General features: G+C 41.2%; 1 pseudogene; it reads left to right on the forward strand.

The window, feature by feature from the left end:
• Positions 1–12,553, forward strand: part of LOC101048144 (prohibitin 1 pseudogene) — a 58,613-nt pseudogene extending 46,060 nt beyond the window's left edge.
• Positions 12,554–18,702: the final 6,149 nt, after the last annotated feature.

Genomic DNA, 18,702 nt, shown 5'->3' on the forward strand with positions numbered 1-18,702 from the left:
GTATGGAACAGCAGTTAGAAGGGTGGTATAACCACATTGCAATGTCAAAGATGCAGGGGTTTTATACAGAGAGGAAATAAGCCTGAGAAAGGAGGATGCTCTCCCACCTCCTGACCCTGAGATGCACAGAATGAGGAAATACGTGTCCTTTCCTTGGAGCCATGAGTTTAGAAGAAAGCCAGGCTTTTTCTCAGATCAGCCAGGAACAGGACAGTGAGGAAAGTGACTGAAGCTACAGGAGCTCTTTGTTAATCATGGGATGGAGATTTCCAGACTCATTAGAAAAACTGGATCCATGCATGCAGGAAGGTCAAAAGAAAAGCAGCATGAAGCAACAGTGGGGTGAGGGTATAGAAAAGGAAAATAAAGAGCAATCTATGTCATGGGTAGTAACGAAGATACTAGAGATGTGAAGCACTGTGGCTTATCTGAGCATGCTGATTTATCTGGGAAAATAGAAGTCAGTTGAAACCCAGAAGTCAGTTGAAATCTGGTTGCATTGCCTTTCTGTAGGAGCATTCCTTTTGTGCTCAGGAAAACTCTCATCTTTCTGGAAAAAGCATATTTTGGCTGGATTAATGATATGAGCTCTGGAAAAAGACTCCTTACCCCAGACTCTTGGAGCCAAGTTCCTGTGTCCCAAGGCTGGCTCAGCCAGAAAGCCCCGTGGTCAGAGGGCTGGTCTCTGGGAGATCAGAGTAGGACTAGCCTACTCTTGTTTTAAGTCCACCTGGAGCCAATCCCCTCCTGGGGTGAGACCCCCTGGTGTCTTATTGGGTGATGTGCAGCTTTGACCAGCAGGGTGATATGAGGTGATTCTTATGAGAATTAGCCCCTTCTTCTACAAAATTTGTCATGCAATATTGACTTCCAACTAGCTGGTCTTCCCTGGCTTGGAGGAGATTTTTACTCCGTTTCTTTACCAAAAATTTATGTTTGGTTGTAAATGAATCACATAGTTTTTGGTAATTCAGACTATTTCACAGAACTGGACAAAGGAGTATATAAAACACATTTTCTGCCAGAACATACACAGAAGTTATGCAGCAAAACCTCAAAGAAACAGCAAGTAGGCAATTTTAGCCATGGTGCTGGAAAGAGGGACAACGGAGAGGGATGTTTGAAGGACGAATTAGAAGTACGCATCAAGTAAAGAATGGATTGCTGCTGAGGAGACAGCTTCTGGGAAGCTCCCAGACCAGAAATATATTTTTCTTTGTTAAAAGACAGGGTATGGCCTACAAACGTTTGCTTCCAGCTGGTGAGGAAATCAGATAAGTGGATGGTTTTTGCATGTGCAGGGATCTGGGGTAGGCATAGGTACTGAACCTGAGAAGAACCATGCTTCTGTTTTATTTTGTTTTTGCATTAGCCCAGATTTTTATGGCAGCAGTGAGAAGCTGTCATAGCTAATTGGTTGAAGAACTCATGACAGAGACTACACGTTGATTAATTATAAACACAGAGATGTAAAATTCCCAGTCATTATAAGGAAGCGACCACTTTGATGTGGCTTGATATAAATCTGCACGGAATGGACTAGTCCGAACCATAAAAATAGAGGGTAAATTTTATGACTCAAGAAGCATTTTTAAAAAAGATAGTAGATGATCTGGACAAAGATTAGTGACAGAACGGGACACAGCCTTTCCCTCAACTATATGTAGGGGAAGTTTGGAATTGACGTAACTACTCTGTTGGTATGTCTATTTATTGCTCGTGTCCACTTTGTGTATGTATGTGTGTATGTACATAGCCAATAGAATGTTATAAAGTGACATGTCCAACTTTAGTCCAGGCCTCAAGAGGCCTTGTTCCCTCAGCACCCCTGCTTCCACCATGTGAACAAACCCACCAGCCCTGATAGAGGCTGAGAGCCTACAGGAACCACAGTCCAATCAGCCAGTTGTCCCAAGCAAGGACACAGAGATGCAAGAGAGCCCAGCCGACATCACTACGTCTGTCTTCCTAACCCACAGCTGACTCTTATGAATCCAGTTGATACCAACCAAACCTGGTGCAGATCAGCAGAACCACACACCTGACCTGTAGACTTGTGCAATGTTAAATGGTGGTTATTTAAGCCATCATTTTTTTAAACACAGCAATAGATAATTAGGCACTATTCATGTGTGCTCCTTGTTAACCTCATAGTTATGGTAGATCATGTGAACATACAAAAATATAATTCTGACCAGAAAGAAGAAAACAATTAGAGGGGGCTGGGGTAGTAAAAGGAGACATAAAGGAGAGAAGGCTTTGGGGTGGGTCTGAATGGCCATACAGACTCTAACTTGGGTCTGAATCGGGACTCCTTTTCTGTAACATACCTAAGCGGGAGGTTGTGTGGGAGTGTGGAAGCCATTCTAGGCAGAGGAATAACACCTGTAAATGTGCAGAAGGAAATGAGAGCACAGTGAGGGAGTGGACAGTGACAAGATAGGATTCCCTGGAATGGGTGGCTAGGAGAATACCCTAGTGACATGCAAGGTAGGGTGTGTGTGTGTGTGTGTGTGTGTGTGTGTGTGTGTGTGTGTTTGTGAAGCGGAACAGCCTTGCCTAATCATATACAAAATCATGTCACTTCTTGCCAAAAGTATCAATAGGTTTAATCTCTGTTGACCGTGTTTTCTGAGAATTGCATCTCCTGAAATGTTTTATCAAGAGCACTTGTGAATGGTCAGTTCTGTATTTCCCAGTTGGCTGTATTTTCGTAGTGTTGTATCAGAGCCCAGGCCCAAAGCAGCATCTTTTATTCTTCAAAATAGCCATTGCTCTGTGTGCCAGAAGCATCTCTACCAGGAGGACTATTCATGCTCATTTTTTTTTTCAGGAACTAATTGTAAGTCACAGATGACATTCATACTTCTCCATTTTGATTTCCCCTAAGAATTCAAAGATGGAGGTGGGCAAAGAACTGCTGGTGCTAACAAGCAGCTTCTCTGCAAGGTATTGAGACTTCCTACTACATCTATTCTGCCTCTCTGTCATTGCTGTTGCCACAGCCAAGGTGCCAGCAATCAGTTATGGCCAAGTATTGTTCCTCTGTTAATTGATCTTCTCTAGTAGCATCTTGATAGCAAAGATCCCGGAAAAGTGTAACTCCTTACATTAATTTTCAAACACAAAAACTTTTGCTGTCTAATGATATTAAGAACACAATCCAGGATGGCTGTTTATCACTGCCATATCATTCCATCACTCTGACAGATTTCTTCATTGTCTAACCTGGATCTTTTTTTGAATCAACATTAATGTAAGGAGTCAACATTTCCCAATAGTAAGGATTCATTTTCCTCTAAATGTAGTCAGGATGAGCTGATAGAATGGCAATCTAGCATTCTTCTAGCGAGAAATGGCCTACACCATTCCTTTCTCCCTGTTTTTCTTGCCCTGCCTCTTTTGTTGTTGTTTTTAAAAATTTTTTGGGACAGGGTCTCACTCCGTTGCCCAGGCTGGAGTGCAGTGAGGTGATCACAGTCCACTGTAGCCTCAGCCTCCTGTGTTCAAGTAATACTCCTGCCTAAACCTCCAGAGTAGCTGGAACTATAGACGTATGCCACCATGCCTGGTTTTTATTTTTTGTAGATATGGGAGTCCCACTATCTTGTCCCAGGTGCCCTCAAAGTCCTGGGCTCAAGTGATCCTCCCACCGTGGCCTCCCAAAGTGCTGGAATTATGGGCATGAGCACTGCTCTCAGCCCTTGATCTGGCTCTTGCTATAGCAGGTGTTTTTTTTTAAGGAACCAGTGGGAAAGGCAGCTTCCAGACTTTTCCCATTATTTTAATAACCTATTACCACTACTCTGCAATCTCAAAAACAAAAATAGCAAAGGGTTAATAAGGAGGTAAGTTTTGTGGAGGAAGACAGGGTACCTATATGATGTCTGTATTTTAAAACTGTTTGTCGCAGTTTGGTGTAACCTCTGTCTACCCCACCTGTAGCTCAGCTTTTATCACACTCCCAGTTACTGTTTGTGTTTCAACCACCCTGCTTATCTGAATTCCTGGAACTGCAGGAGTCCCTCTTGCCATATATGTATGACTGGAATATTCTCCCTTCTTTCCCTGTCCTTCCTATATTTCACATGTAAGTAACTCCTCTTCCCCCTCCCACCCCCCCCGCCAGGTCTTAGCTTAGTTACTACTTCTTTAGTTAAGCCTCCCTTGAATGCTCAGTTAGGGGTAAAATTTCCCAATGATTAGCTCTCATAGTAACAGTTAACTCTCATTTGGAACACTTACCCCATTTTCAACTTCTAATCTATTTGAGTTTATGATCTGATTAATGCCTCTCTTTCATATTAGACTGAACGAGTCTTTTTTTTTTTTTTTTTTTTTTTTTTTTTTTGTTCCTTGTTACATCCACAGTGCCTGGCACAGAGCAGGTGGTCAATAAATAGATGTTGAATGAATGAGTGAATGAATCCTAGGATTTTTCTTTGAGAGAGGACATGAAATACCTACTGTGGGTGGGTCTTCAGAGATTTCTCCTGTAAACAGTACTTTTCATGACTGTCTACGGATGCCTAAAAAATTATAAGGGTATCTGGATTTATGGAAATTTGTAGATTCCATTTTTTTGCTCAGAAGGTATTGTGGAAATTCCTATGTGGTTAGGTTTACCAAATGCTTTCTTGAAATATTTATGGAACAAAATTACAGTTTGGGCTTTTATCTTCCTTAAACTGTGCACTTAACTACTGATTTTTCTCTTGAAGATCTGGATAATGGAAATTTTCCTTTCATTTTTTTTCTAGCTCTCCCTCTAAATTTCATAATAATAAATGATGCACCTCAAAATCTAAATGCCAAACAATAGAAATTACAGAAAGTACTTGATATTAGAAAGAGGAAGAATGAAACTCCATAAACAAACATGGTTTTAGTTAGAAGAGTTTTTCTAGTGTGATTGAAAACATATTTGCACTGCGAATTTACGATGTTACGTTCAGATATTGCAAAGTGATTTAAACACCAGACATGATCCAAGAAAGACTACAGTTGATTTTGCATGACTCAAGGTAACTCAAATGAACCACAGATTATATTCTGGCAACCTTCAGGAAGACTTACGCAGACAAAAATGGACTCTTGACTCTGTCTCCTCTCATTTTAAGTATTCAAGGTCTTCTTTGAATAGATCTACAGTGAATAGTCAAAGTCATTTCAGCCCTGGCACTGTCTTGTTAAGCCATGTGGCCTACTGTAACGCATCATTGCCACTGTCACTGACTCTGAAAAATGAGCATCCTAAAACCTATAGCTCCCTTAGCCTGAATAATTTGGCAGTTCTAGTCCCAGGGTGCTCCAATGCCGGTAGGTTTTCCTCAGTTTTTTGCTTCGGCAATTAAATACTTAGGACTTTATGAGAACTCTTTGAATCATTTGTTGCCCTCAGCGAATGATTAAAAAACGGGGACAGAACCTCCTCAAGGACCACAGTTCAAGGGGAGCCAATGTTAAGTTCAAAGTCAGGAGCTTGTCTTTGACTAATGGCTCATCCCCAGCACTGCCTTGGCACCCTGGCACAGAACACCTAATCTCTTCCTCCATCAGGTGCGCAGTGCAGGTAACCTGCCGCCTTCTTTCCTCTCCTTTTGTTCTATCTGGGTTGCTGGTCTCTCCTTGAACAAACAAGTGCTCATGCTAATAGCAAGATATAGCCCAACCTTAAAAAGGGTGTAGTGATCAGTATCCATCATCTTTTCAAGTGCCTTGTCACTACATCAATTAATACAATTGAGCAAAAAATGTCACGGGCCCGGTGGAAAAACCTTTTCACAGCCTTTCAGGGGGAAGTTTACTTTCAGCTTTTTCCCTTGCATTAGCTCCCGTCATCTACAAAACAACAGAACCCAGGGGTGTCAATTATATTTGATTGACTGAGTAAAGCACGCACACAAATAAGCCAAAACAATGGACACAAAAATCCATATATGACTCCCCTTGTCAGAGAGAATGCTTGTCTTCTCCATTTTCATGCGGCACGGTGTCCTGCTGCTCCTGGCTTAAATGTTTCCTTCAGCCCCCAAAGTATCACCAATTAAGTTAGCAGGGTCTTCAAAGGTGTCAAACGACTCCCTAGGCAATCGGCTCTAACTGCTGTTCAATAAATGAGGTCTAATTTATCAGTTTAACTTCACTTCTAAAAACCTAATGCTTCACAGTGCTGGGCTCCATTTACCTACGGTGTGAGGTGCTGCGGCAGACAGCATGGAGGCTGAAAGTTATGGCGCAGCTCCTAACAACAGCACACTTTGTTGGGTGCATTTCCCCCCGATTTCAATGTGCACTTGCCAGTTTTATACTTTTCGTACTTACCTTGTACACATGTGTACGCAAAATCCCCATGGGCGTAACGGAAAGCTCAGTCAGGACTCCCTTGGGCCCACAGTTTTAACCACAGTCTGGGAGAAGCACACCCTTCTCTCTTTGCCATGTTGTGCCTTTGTATTGTCACTGTGTGGAGATTCACATTTTAAAAAACTCTGGGAGGCTAACATTGGCAGCAGAACAGGAGTTAATACGTGCTCAGATTCCTAACACAGACATGAATATATAGGCTCTCATTCCTAAATAGATTAAACAGGTACTGATTTGGCAAAAGGACCAGTTAAGTAAAAAGTCTTACAAATGAATGGACCAGAAATTTTAATGGGCAATTTATGAGTGAAAGTTATTCAAATCCATCAATGATACATAAAAAGCTATTTTAAAGCTCAAACTTGCTAACCACATTAGAATTGCTCATAATTAATACATCTTAATATCAAATAAAGACAATGAGTAAGATAGATAAAATATTTTTGATAAATTTAGACAGAGTTAGATGGAGACTTAATGAGACAAACTAAAACCAAACCAAAAAAAAAAAAAAAAATCAAACAAAAAGCCATTGTAAGAATATTGGTTTATATGCAGAATAAGACTGTATGTGAAATTGAGGGTGAGGTGACTGGGCAGTGTTATGTCTTAAGTAAGATAGCTGTGGGGTGCCTGAGTGTATTGTGACTGTGGATATGTTTTCATAGTAATGCGAAGACATGCCATTTGCAAATATTTCTAAATTTTCCTCTATTTCAGCCAAGGGCTAACTAGAATTTGAATAAAAATCACAGTTGTAAGTAAATTTATGTCATTCATTCTGGAGTATCCACATTTTTCCATGGCCCTGAAATATTTCTTAGAGACACCCACACATAATATGTATTGAGGATAATATTTTATTATTAATTTGCTTTCCCTGTTGTCTCTGTGAGCACATTAACTTTGCCCTAATTCACCAGAGGAATCCATCTGCCTAGAGAAAAATTAGGATTTGGCTACAGAAAGAAAGCTAGGAGAAACTATTCTTCAGCTCCTGACATGCACAATAGAATTTTACAGCAGGAAGAATAATCATACAAACAAGGCTTGGGATGGTATTTTACAGTTTCTGTTGTTTCCCCTTTAGCGTATCAACAATCAGGAGAATCGGCTCACGAAGTTCTCTCATGTTTAGGGAAAATGTACCTCCCATGATAGCTAGAAATGTTCTCTGGTCATATTCTTCTCATAGGCAAAGACAAGGAACCACTCCTCTTTGTCTGTCTTTCTGTCTCTCATTAGAGAAACTGTTGGAAAAAGGGAAAATCTGAAAAGAGAGTAGAGTTTCACTTTTCATGCTTTGGCCAGGAGAGGGGAGGCTTGTGAGATAAGGGAGTATAATGGTGAGGGAAGACAGAGGAAATATGCAAATTCAACTGGGAGGGGCAGGATGGTCAACTGGAGGATTTAGCTGACTTGACAATTCGCTTCATTGAGCTGTTCTCACTTTCCAACCTCTGCCCCACACCTGCCATTTAAACCTTTCTGGTTGCTCCAAACTGTACAGAGTTCCACCACCACCTATCACCTCCATCTCCTCTTTCTCCCATTGTCAATGTGGATAGTGTGGTGCCTGGCTACTTTCCATTAGTTTTTTCAATGATAGCCCTAAATCTTCAGTGGTTTGCAATTTATTGACTTCAGGGATCATATTTTATACTTTAATGTGAAAGCACAGACTATAGAGTCAAACAGATATCTCTTTGACTCCATACTCCGCTACTTGTTAGTTGTGAAATATTCAACTGATTACCTCACCTGAAAATTGGGATAATAGTTATCCTATGGATTTTTTTGAGATTCAAATGAATTAATTTATGTAATGGCTTTAATCCAGGAACTAAATTTTTCCTTTTAAAAAAATTTGATGATTTCCCATTCACTCATGGAAAAGAAATCCAAAAATATTATGCTTAACCTAGCTCCTGCCTACATTTCCAGTGCCATCTGCCTCTCCTCACAAAATGAAACCCTAAGCATGCTAAACTTCCACAGATCTGTGAATGTGACACGCTGTTTCATGCCTCCATTCTTTTCTGGTTATTCTTCCTTCGCCTGGAAAAACCTGTAAGTATTGCCTCTATGCAGCTGCAGCCTTCCCAAGACAGAACTTATCCTCCTCCTTTGGAGCATTCCTGTAGCCTATGTCCTTTTTATTTGCATGTCTTGCTCTTCCAGGTTACAAACTCTTTGAGGGCACAGGCAATATCTTACCCATCTTTGTATATTGAGTATACAATATCTAGCACATAGGAGGTTTTCACCAAACACTGAGTGAAAAATGGGGATGGCTCTAGCACCCAGAATGTAGTAAATTCTCCGTTAATATTTGATAGGTAGGCAGATAATACTTTTTGTTAAACTTGGAACTGAGCTGACAGTGTAATCACAGAAACATACAACTGACAACTTTTAACATGCCAAGTTTCAATTTCTTTATATTTGAAAAAATATAAACTTTTTATATTTTGAAAAAATATAAAGAAACTCTCTGCCAGTATTCCAAGTATTTCAAGGATCTGTGCTCACTTCTTCATAGATTATTAGGTCATATTATTTGAGCAATTTCTCACAGAAACTTGCTCATAAATCAAACATGTTATTCATTTGGAATTTTGATTTAGTGTCAACATTAATAATTTTTGAGACTACATTTCTCTGCATCCTATCTCTATGGATAGACTGGCTATTGGTTAACATTGGATGATAAACTGTGAAGGACAATAATAAAGTTGTCAATTTTCATACTTTTCTTGAATGACTTGAGATCATGTCTTCCATTTCATAAAGGGGAGAATAGCTAATAGAATTTTAGAGAAATTGCTGTTCTCAGAAATCTTCTGCAAATATAATAATAGCATGTTCCTGCTGCAAGGCCAGCAAAACCCAACTAGAAATTATCTCATTAGAGACAAACTTTGGAGGAGGCCCATGTTGGTATTAAAGATTTTTGTAGGCATGCAGCAGGATCCAACAGCTCAGCTTTAGGGCTAAGCCTTCACTCTTTCTCTGGTGGAAGAATTGGGTAGGATCTGATGCTGGAAAGATTCAGGAACTGGACAGATTTTTAGGCCAACACTACGTGGCACAGAGGAACATGGCTAGGATTGACTTGTAAACATCAAATTGGAGGCTGTTAAAGACAGTGAGATAGAGCAGAGCTCTTCAGACTTTAATGTGCATGCAAATATTGTGGGGATCTTGTTAAAATGCAGATTCTCATTCAGTAGAAGGTCGGGCCCAAGATTTTCTATTCCTAACAAGCTACCAGTGATGCTGGTGATGTCAGGGCTCTTTTGAGGAGCAAGAAGTTAGAGAACACTGAGGACTCACAGTAATCTTTCTCTGACCTTCTAGTACTCATTTTGGATTGTAAATTGAATAAAATGCATTTCTCTAACCTGCAGCGTGGATTCTATTTTTGCCCTCCCCCTTCCTTTTTTTTTTTTGAGACGGAGTCTTGCTCTCTCACCAGGCTGGAGTGCAATGGCACCATCTCTCTCACTGCAATCTCCGCCTCCCTGGTTCAAGAGATTCTCCTGCCTCAGCCTCCCAAGTAGCTGGGATTACAGGCACATGCCACTACATCCAGCTGATTTTTCTATTTTTAGTAGAGATGGGGTTTCACCATGTTGGTCAGGCTGATCTCGAACTCCTGACCTCAAGTGATCCACCTACCGCTACCTCCCAAAGTGCTGAGATTACAGATGTGAGCCACCATGCCTGGCCCTTCTTGCCTTTTTTTTTATTTAGAGAGTAGTGGTCAGTGGAAGAGAGAACTTGTTGCAGGTTTGTTTTGTTTTTCTGTATTTTGCTGGCAAGGTGAACTATACGTAGAGTTTTCACAAGTATATATTTTCCTAGACAAAGATCAGAATCAGTAGGGATTAATACTAATATTTAGATAGCTCCAAACATAACCCTGTTGACCAGCCAGGTTGTACCAGCTAAGCCCCATTTGAATGAGGACAGTTGGAGGTGATACCTTAGCCACTGTATCAGAAAAAAAGTGTGGAGGCAAGAGAGTGAGGAGGGGCTTGGTGTGTTAGTGTATTTTGTAACTTTATGCCTACTGCCATTTAATGTCTGCAAAATAGTTTTTGTAAAATGTGGGTTTTACTGGGTTTTAAGAATAATTTTGCTTATCTTAGTTGTCTTTAGCCCTTGTATGGTGTGTGTGCCCACCATAACCTCACTCATGTCTCATTTCCAGTCCTAACAAAAAGATACTGGAAGCCTCTGATTTATAACTTAAGTGAACGTTCTGAAAATTTAAAACTTACCTCACCAAAACCCTTTAAAGAAGACATAAGTGATTTAGAGAAGCCCAAGGCAAAAGCATGATGTGTTCTGTTTGTTTATTACCTGCTACTTGCTCCCATTTAGTCTGGAGACTGATTTCTTGGAACATAATTGAGGCCTAATTGAATAAAAATAAGCTCTTTACTCTGTGGGAGAAGGTTATATGCGCTGAAGATAAGTTGGAATCCAGGAGTTGTTTTCTCAGGACTTCTTATGAAGCTATTACTCACTTTTTCACATTAAAAGACATCCCCTAGACAGAATCAGCAGAGACAGGAAAAGACAAAGAAAAATGACACCATAGTTCTTGAAGAAAACAAAACCCAATTCTAAATGCTGCCCATCAGCTCAAGCCATTCATCGTCTCTGTACGTTCGTGTCATCTTATTTTATTCCTATCAAAAATCTACCGGGCAGGGATATGCCTTCTGAGGGATCTGGGCAGTGCTACGGATCCAACCGCTGATCAGTGATTCTAAGTACTGAGAATCTTAATAAAACTGAAGAAAAGAGAAGATCCAAAGAACGACTAGCATTAGGAGATTTGTCATCAGATGATTATTGGAGAAAACAGAAGCAGGAGTTAGGGCAAGAAAAAGTAGCTAGAAGTTACTCGACTTTTTGAATTATTAGATGCACATGATATTTATTTATTTGAGATGGAGTCTTGCTCTGTCGCCCAAGTTGGAATGCAGTGGTGTGATCTCGACTCACTGCAACCACTGCTTCCAAGATTCAAGCAATTCTCCTGCCTCAGCCTCCCGAGTAGCTGGGACTACAGGCACGTGGCACCATGCCTGGCTAATTTTTGTATTTTTAGTAGAGATGGGGTTTCACCATGTTGGCCAGGCTGGTTTCAAATTCCTGACAGATGGTCAGGATAGTTATATTTTTATTCAAAGATGTGATATGTTTTAGATATTAAATTTTAGTTCTTCAGTTGGAATTCAGGTGAAAACTATTGAGAAAACACTGGATTTGTAAAATCCATATTTACCAAACAGATCAATTGAAGAAAACCTTGCTGTTTTATCTCATTTTAAAAATGAGAACTCAAGAGTGGAAGCAGGTGTGAGAGGGTCCAGCAGAAGAAAACATAGCTGCCAAACTGTTTGGGTACATTGGCAAGTCTGGCCTGGCCTTAGCTGTTGCAGGAGGCCTGGTGAACTCCACCTTATATAATGTGGTTGCTGGGCACAGAGCTGTCATCTTTGACCGATTCTGACTCACTTTCTCATCCCATGGGTACAGAAACCAATTGTCTTTGACTGCCATTCTCAGCCACGTAATGTGCCGGTCATCACTGGTAGCAAAGATTTACAGAATGTCCACATCACACTGCACATCCTCTTCCCACCTGTTGCTAGCCAGCATCCTGGAATCTTCACCAGCATCGGAGAGGACTATATGAGCATGTGCTGCTGCCCATCACGACCAGGATCTCAAGTCAGTGGTGGCTCGCTTTGATGCTGGAGAACTAATCACCCAGAGACAGCTGGTTTCCAGGCAGGTGAACGACGACGATCTTACAGAGTGATCAGCCACCTTTGGGCTCATTCTGGACGACGTGTCCTTGACATATCTGACCTTCGGGAAGGAGTTCACAGAAGTGATGAAAGCTAAACAGGTGGCTCAGCAGGAAGCAGAGAGGGCCAGATTTGTGGTGGAACAGACTGAGCAGCAGAAAAAGGCTGCTAACATCTCTGCTGAGGGCGACTCCAAGGCAGCTGAGCTGATTGCCAACTCACTGGCCAGGGCAGGGGATGGCCTCGCAGAGCTGCACAAGCTGAAACCCACGGAGGACATCGCATACCAGCTCTCAGCCTCTCAGAACATCACCTACCTGCTGGTGACGCTGTCTCTTCTCCAGCTGCCCCAGTGAGGGCGCACCCTGCCTGCACCTCCTCGGGCTCACTGGGCCACAGCCCGGATGATTCTTGACACCGCCTTCTTTCTGTCCTCACCCCAGAAATCACTGTGACATTTCATGATTGGCTTAAAGTGAAGGAAAGATAGCTAAAATCACTCAGATCTCTCAAAAAAAAAAAAAAAAAAGAGAGAGAGAGAGAGAGAGAGAGAGAACTCCAAGGATACTAAGGGTAGTTTTGATGATAAAACCAGAATGATTCCTGGCTCATAGTAGGTACTTGGTAATTGTTAGCCATGATCAGAGCTATATAGAAAAATTACTTCAACACACAAAAATAGCAAAATATTAAGTTCAATTGTGAAATTTCTCAGTAATGAATGTACTGCTATTTAAAAATACTCTTTCATTGTTAGGAGGTAGGGAGCTAAATTGTAAATTCATTGTTGTAAATTCATTCTTCATTCAGCTCATAATTTGAGTACATGTTATTTCATGTAGTTCCTGCTCAAAAGCTTATTGTGTTCACCTCATATAATGCCCTCGAAGTGAGACAGGTTAGTCAACTAAGACTAAATATGTTGTGGGATAAAAGCAAAGATCGAGGTGTGTGTAACAAGATATGGCAGCAGCGAGATGGGACATCTTACTGAAATATTTCTTGGAGGAGATAAAGTTTAAACCCAGTAAAGTCTTGACAGGAAGAAAACTTAACAGGCTGAAGAATCAGCATGCGGAAAACCTAGAAGCAAGAAAGGCACGATGCTTTCCAGGAAGCCGAGTAATTGAGCACGTGAAGGAAGGGCTGCACGTTGGGGTGAAGCTGGAGAAAGAGAGAGCGGCGTGATCTTCAAGCAGTGGGATTCCTGACCCGAGCTAACGGGCTTGACATCTTTAAATTACAAAACTGACACATTCAGATTTGCATTTTGGTAACTTCCCCTTGGTGGAGGATGGGTTGGGGATGTCGACCTCTGGTACAGAAATGAACAATTATATAGCTGTGAGTTGCTGTACATTTGCATGGTGGCTCCATATAATATAATCAGAGTGAATGTTTCCAAGTTCATTCTACACCAATGTGCCTGAAGACATCCAGAAAATCTGTCTGAATTCAGCTGTAAGGCAAGCACACAGTGTTTGGGTGAGAGTTTGAATAAATTCTTACCTAATGCCTCTGTTTTCTGAGATGTAGTTGGCAAAGTCATTTATTAAGAGTGAGGCAGTGGAGTTTGTGCTTTTATTTAAGGGTTTTAAACTATGACTAGGTCACTGAACTAGTCACACCAGGAAAGTGTTTTGTCACTCATGGTAGCAGAATTATTGAGGACGTCAGTGACCATTATGTCAGGGTTATCCTTGGATCCTCTGAGGACAGCCTGACCCCTAAGGCTTTTAGAAGCACCCCAGGGGTTCCCTAAACACAAAGTATTTACGTGAAACTACAAAAATGCAAACTGCCCAAGGAACCTATTTTTTACTTCAATATTGAGTCATGTGAAATGCCAATTTTGACAGATTTTTAACTTCAAAGCTGGCAATTTTCTATGATTCAACCTAACTCCATTTTATGTATATTGACAGCCTCACATATTTTGAAGAATAAATTTGAAGGCAAATTCATACTGAGAGATGGCTACAGACAATCTCCTCAGCTGGAGGAGGCAGGGATTTTCATGTTTCCAGTGTTTCTGCATTCTGAGATGGCAAAGGCTGGTTCTGCTAACCATGGAGAAAGGCAAACTGGTCTGGCCAGAAGCTGCGGCAGATTCCACGTCCTCCCTCTGGTGAGAATCAAATGGCTCCTGATTAATTGTTTCCTACTGTTAAATAATTACCCTTCTCACTGTGGCACTTAAAACCAGCCTGGGTTAATATGCCTCCCTCTTGCCCCTAGCTGGACACTCTCAGGCTTAAAAATGTTCCCCACAGCATGAGGACCTAATCCATTCTGCTTCGGATTTTTATTCCCACAGCTGACTGCAAGCCTCTCATGTCATCTGTCATTTCCCAAACTCTCATCCCTGTCCTTCCTCTCCATCAGTCCATACCCCCTTCTCCCCTCTCTTCTAACCCCGTCCATGATGCTCTTGGGAACCCCTCTCAGATCAGCTTCCTTTGCAGGTGGTTGGGCAAGTCAGTTCAAATCAGAGTGTGTAGAGTTTGAAGCAACCTCACGGTGGCTATAGATCCAGGCCTCATTTCCCAATCCAGCTTTATCAGAAATTTTTCTGATGTTTTACGTCTATTTCTGGGTCTGGTCCCCCTATGAGACTCCAACAAAAACAGCCAGTCTGTTGACCTCCCTCTCCCTCCTGCCATGTCCCTGCTATCCTAAAACCTCTTCAGACTTTCCTTCCCTTTTGGTTCTGCTTGAAGACCACGGCCTATCATTATATTCCTTGCATAAAAATACTCTTGAAAATACCATGACCCTTGCATTAAAAATATAACTTGATTGAAATGATAAATCTGTTATTATCCAGCTAAGGAAAGATTAAATCTAGGGATCCAGTTTCTCCCTCATTTTGAGAAAAAGAGAAATAGGCACACGAACAATTGGAGACCCAAATGGTAGCTGAAGAGTAACTTGTTCTTTCAGTCTAGGGTTTGTAGATAATATTCTCCATCTTCACACCATCTACTAAATGACCGGTGGTTTCACAATTTCCTGAAGTATTGCCTTTCAGTTAAATACCAAGCCCAGCAGCCAAGCCTTGCTTTCTCCTTTCCCAGTGGTTTCTCTACTTTCAAAGTAGTTTGCGGCTAAGGCAGGGATCACCTTCCAGAATGATGAAAAAAGTAGGAGTACAACTTACATTGGTTTTGGGCCCAAAGGCCCCAGTGTCTAGAGTTCCTAAAACTCTCGGTGGTTGAAAATCTTGCTCACTACAAATCATTGCCAAGGTGTATAAGGGTTTTCAAATAGAACATTCTAGGAAGCCGATGTTTCCAGGGTACTGTATAGGTTACAGGGAATGGATCTATCATATTCTGGCCAAAGATTTTTCTCCAGTGCTATCACCATGCCAGTATGCCTTCAGCTGATCTCTTCTACTAATTAGAAGCATTAGACATGAAGGATAGGCCACTGAAAAGTAACTCTTGGTCCCTTGTTCATACTTTGTCAGCTTTGTGAGGAACTGGGGGCATTGCTGAGCATCGCGCAGGGCAGGGTACCTGCAAATGGCAGGTGGGCCAATTCATAGCCCGTTTTCCTTCTGTCTGACTTCTACTCTGCTGCTGGTCCTGGTGTAGAATCTATATGAGCAGAAATCTTTTTTTTTTTTTTTTTTTTTTTTTTTTTGAGATGGAGTTTTGCTCTTGTTACCCAGGCTGGAGTGCAATGGCGCGATCTCGGCTCACCGCAACCTCCACCTCCTGGGTTCAGGCAATTCTCCTGCCTCAGCCTCCTGAGTAGCTGGTATTACAGGCACCTGCCACCATGCCCAGCTAATTTTTTGTATTTTTAGTAGAGATGGGGTTTCACCATGTTGACCAGGATGGTCTCGATCTCTTGACCTCGTAATCCACCTGCCTCGGCCTCCCAAAGTGCTGGGATTACAGGCTTGAGCCACCGCACCCCGCAGAAATCTTATCTGTAGCAGAGAATGCAAGCTGTTAATCAGCATTCACACTTTCTTTTCTTCTCAGCTAGAATCTCTTTCCCAGATTTGTTTGGAGTTGGGTGTGGCTGAGTTTGAGTTCCAGCCAGCCACACTGGAGGGCACACTGTGCTGTTTCTCATGGCTTAAAAAGAACCTATCCTCCTTCATTCTTTTCTTTCTTCTCACCGGATGAAAAGCAAGATGAGACCAACAGTAAGTCCCTAGAGGAAGGCAGAATCACTGCATGCAGGAACACCCCCACCAGCCAGGAGAATCTGCTTACCTTCTTCCATGAGCAGGAAAGAAACTTCTACTATGTTTGTCCTTACACATTTTTGTTTCTTTGGCCTATTTACCCTGATTCACTCACGTGGACAGATTCACTTAACTCCTTATAAAAGTTTTACTGGATTTCTTGTATTTACTTAAGAATCTTGTGTCCAGTTGAATAAAACACTGGCCCATCTGTGTGGGAGGACTTTCAAAGACTCCATTTCTTGCCATTTCAGTATCGCCATTTGCAGCACTGAACTTCGCTTCTGTACAACTGTGCTCACTTTAGAAGCTCAGATTACATGCTCAACCTTCACTTCCTCATTTTGAATTTTTTTCAGTGGTTTCAGTTGCTGAACCTGTTTAGGTTTGTGGTAATTCAATCCTAAAAGGATAGACATTAATGTAACCATGGTGTGTATTATCTTTTCTAGACATGGCCTCCTTAGCCAAACACAGAGAGTGTCTATAGCCCTGATTCTTGTCACTTGCCTAATTATCATCGTTTACTTGATATGGTGAATTCTGAGGCATGAGAAAGGATAAACCTGAGAGTACAAACCTCAAATCAGAGTTCCCTTTATTCCGTTGCAAAGGGCTTGGAAACTTCTTGTCATAACTTCATGATAGATGTAGACTTTTCTTTTGCTTAGAACATGGGCTAGGCTAATGAATGTGTTGCTAACAACAACTAAATTGGCAAAGCCCTTTATAGCTTATATGATTTTATTTTATCTTCAAAACAACCCTAGGAGACAGTGAGAAAGGTATTTTGATTCCAGGATTGTATTTGAAGAAACCGAGGTTTGGGGAAAATAAGAGGTACTTAGGAAACGGGCACTATGATGTGAGTGGCCTGAATCCAAATCCAGTGTTTCTTGCCATTAATGTTTATGCAGCACAGCGATTCTCACCTCTGAGTATACTGTTCACTTTTATGCCCTCTGGCATTATATTCCTCTAAGATGGGAGATCTGTATGAGCTGATTTCCAAGGTTCCTTCAGTTTACATGCTTCATGACTACGTTCTGCTATCTGCTTTCATATTTAAAAGTTTCTAGACTTCCATGGTGCTGAAGAACTGGAATTTTTGTTTTCTGCTAATTCTGTCTTCACGATGAGGAAAATGATTCAAGTTTTATTTACTGAAGTTCCCTTCTTTTCTCTTTACTCAGCATTGATTCCATGCCCTTAAATACATTATGTTTGAAGCTGTGATTTTTTTCCCCCTGGAATCAAGCCAGGAATGAAGTTAATCTCAGCCCATTACACTGCTAATGCTTATCTTCACCTCGGGATGCTTTCCAAAGTACTTAGAAGTCATTATCCCTTCTAAGACCTAGCACTTTACTGAGCTCCCACTTTGTTTAAAATTAGCATGACCACATAATACATTATTTTAATCAGGATATGTTTCGTGGGAAAGGAGCCTCTATTAATAATTACGCTGGAGCAACCGGCGTTAACTGGGACTGTCCCAATAAAACAAGCACATGTGTTCCTCTAGTTAAACGGCATCTTTTGTTGGGGAGCAGGGTGTGCTGTGGCTTTGCAGTCTAACACTGGTACTCCCCTGGTCATTCTTTTCTACTTTAGCATCCAAGTATTCGTTCTCACGTTTATTATCCCAATGTAGAAGAAAACATTTACTTACAGACTTTTACTTTTAAAAAAATCTGTGTCCCTCACTAGAGCTTATTTCATGAAGCCAGATCAGTACAGACCTAGTACAGCATTTAACACAGGAGATGCTCAATAAGTGTCTGTTAGTTTAAGGGATAATATACAAATCTGCTACCCAAAGGCATCTAGTCAATTATTTAACAACATTCCAAAATACAAACAGTTTTTGCAAAAAAAAAAAAAAAAAAAAAAAAAATGCCAGAGATTGTGCTCTTTGGTGAGTTTCAGGCCTACATATACTCACTTTGTATTTTTGCTATATGAAGTAAGTCCCACAATTTCCATCATCACAGCAGTAGATTTGGTGCTAAGAAGCATTCAGTTGTAATGGTGTGATAAAATGTACTAATAGTGTATCTAATAGTGAATGCAAAAGGTGTTAGAAAGTTGTTGTTGTTTTTTTTCCTTCAAATGGAGTGGGGCCCAATGTTGTTTGCTGGCTGCTCCTGGAACCCCACATAGAGCAGGGCTTTGGGTGCAGCATAAAGCTTCCAGGGCTGTTCATCACAATCAGCAATAAAATTCTACCGAATGCCAAATCAGAGAGGTTTAGACAGTAGACTCAAACAAAGCAAACTCAGAAGAGACTAATTAGTGGAC

Source organism: Saimiri boliviensis, chromosome 1 (genome assembly GCF_048565385.1).
Source record: "Saimiri boliviensis isolate mSaiBol1 chromosome 1, mSaiBol1.pri, whole genome shotgun sequence".
Taxonomy (NCBI): domain Eukaryota; kingdom Metazoa; phylum Chordata; class Mammalia; order Primates; family Cebidae; genus Saimiri; species Saimiri boliviensis.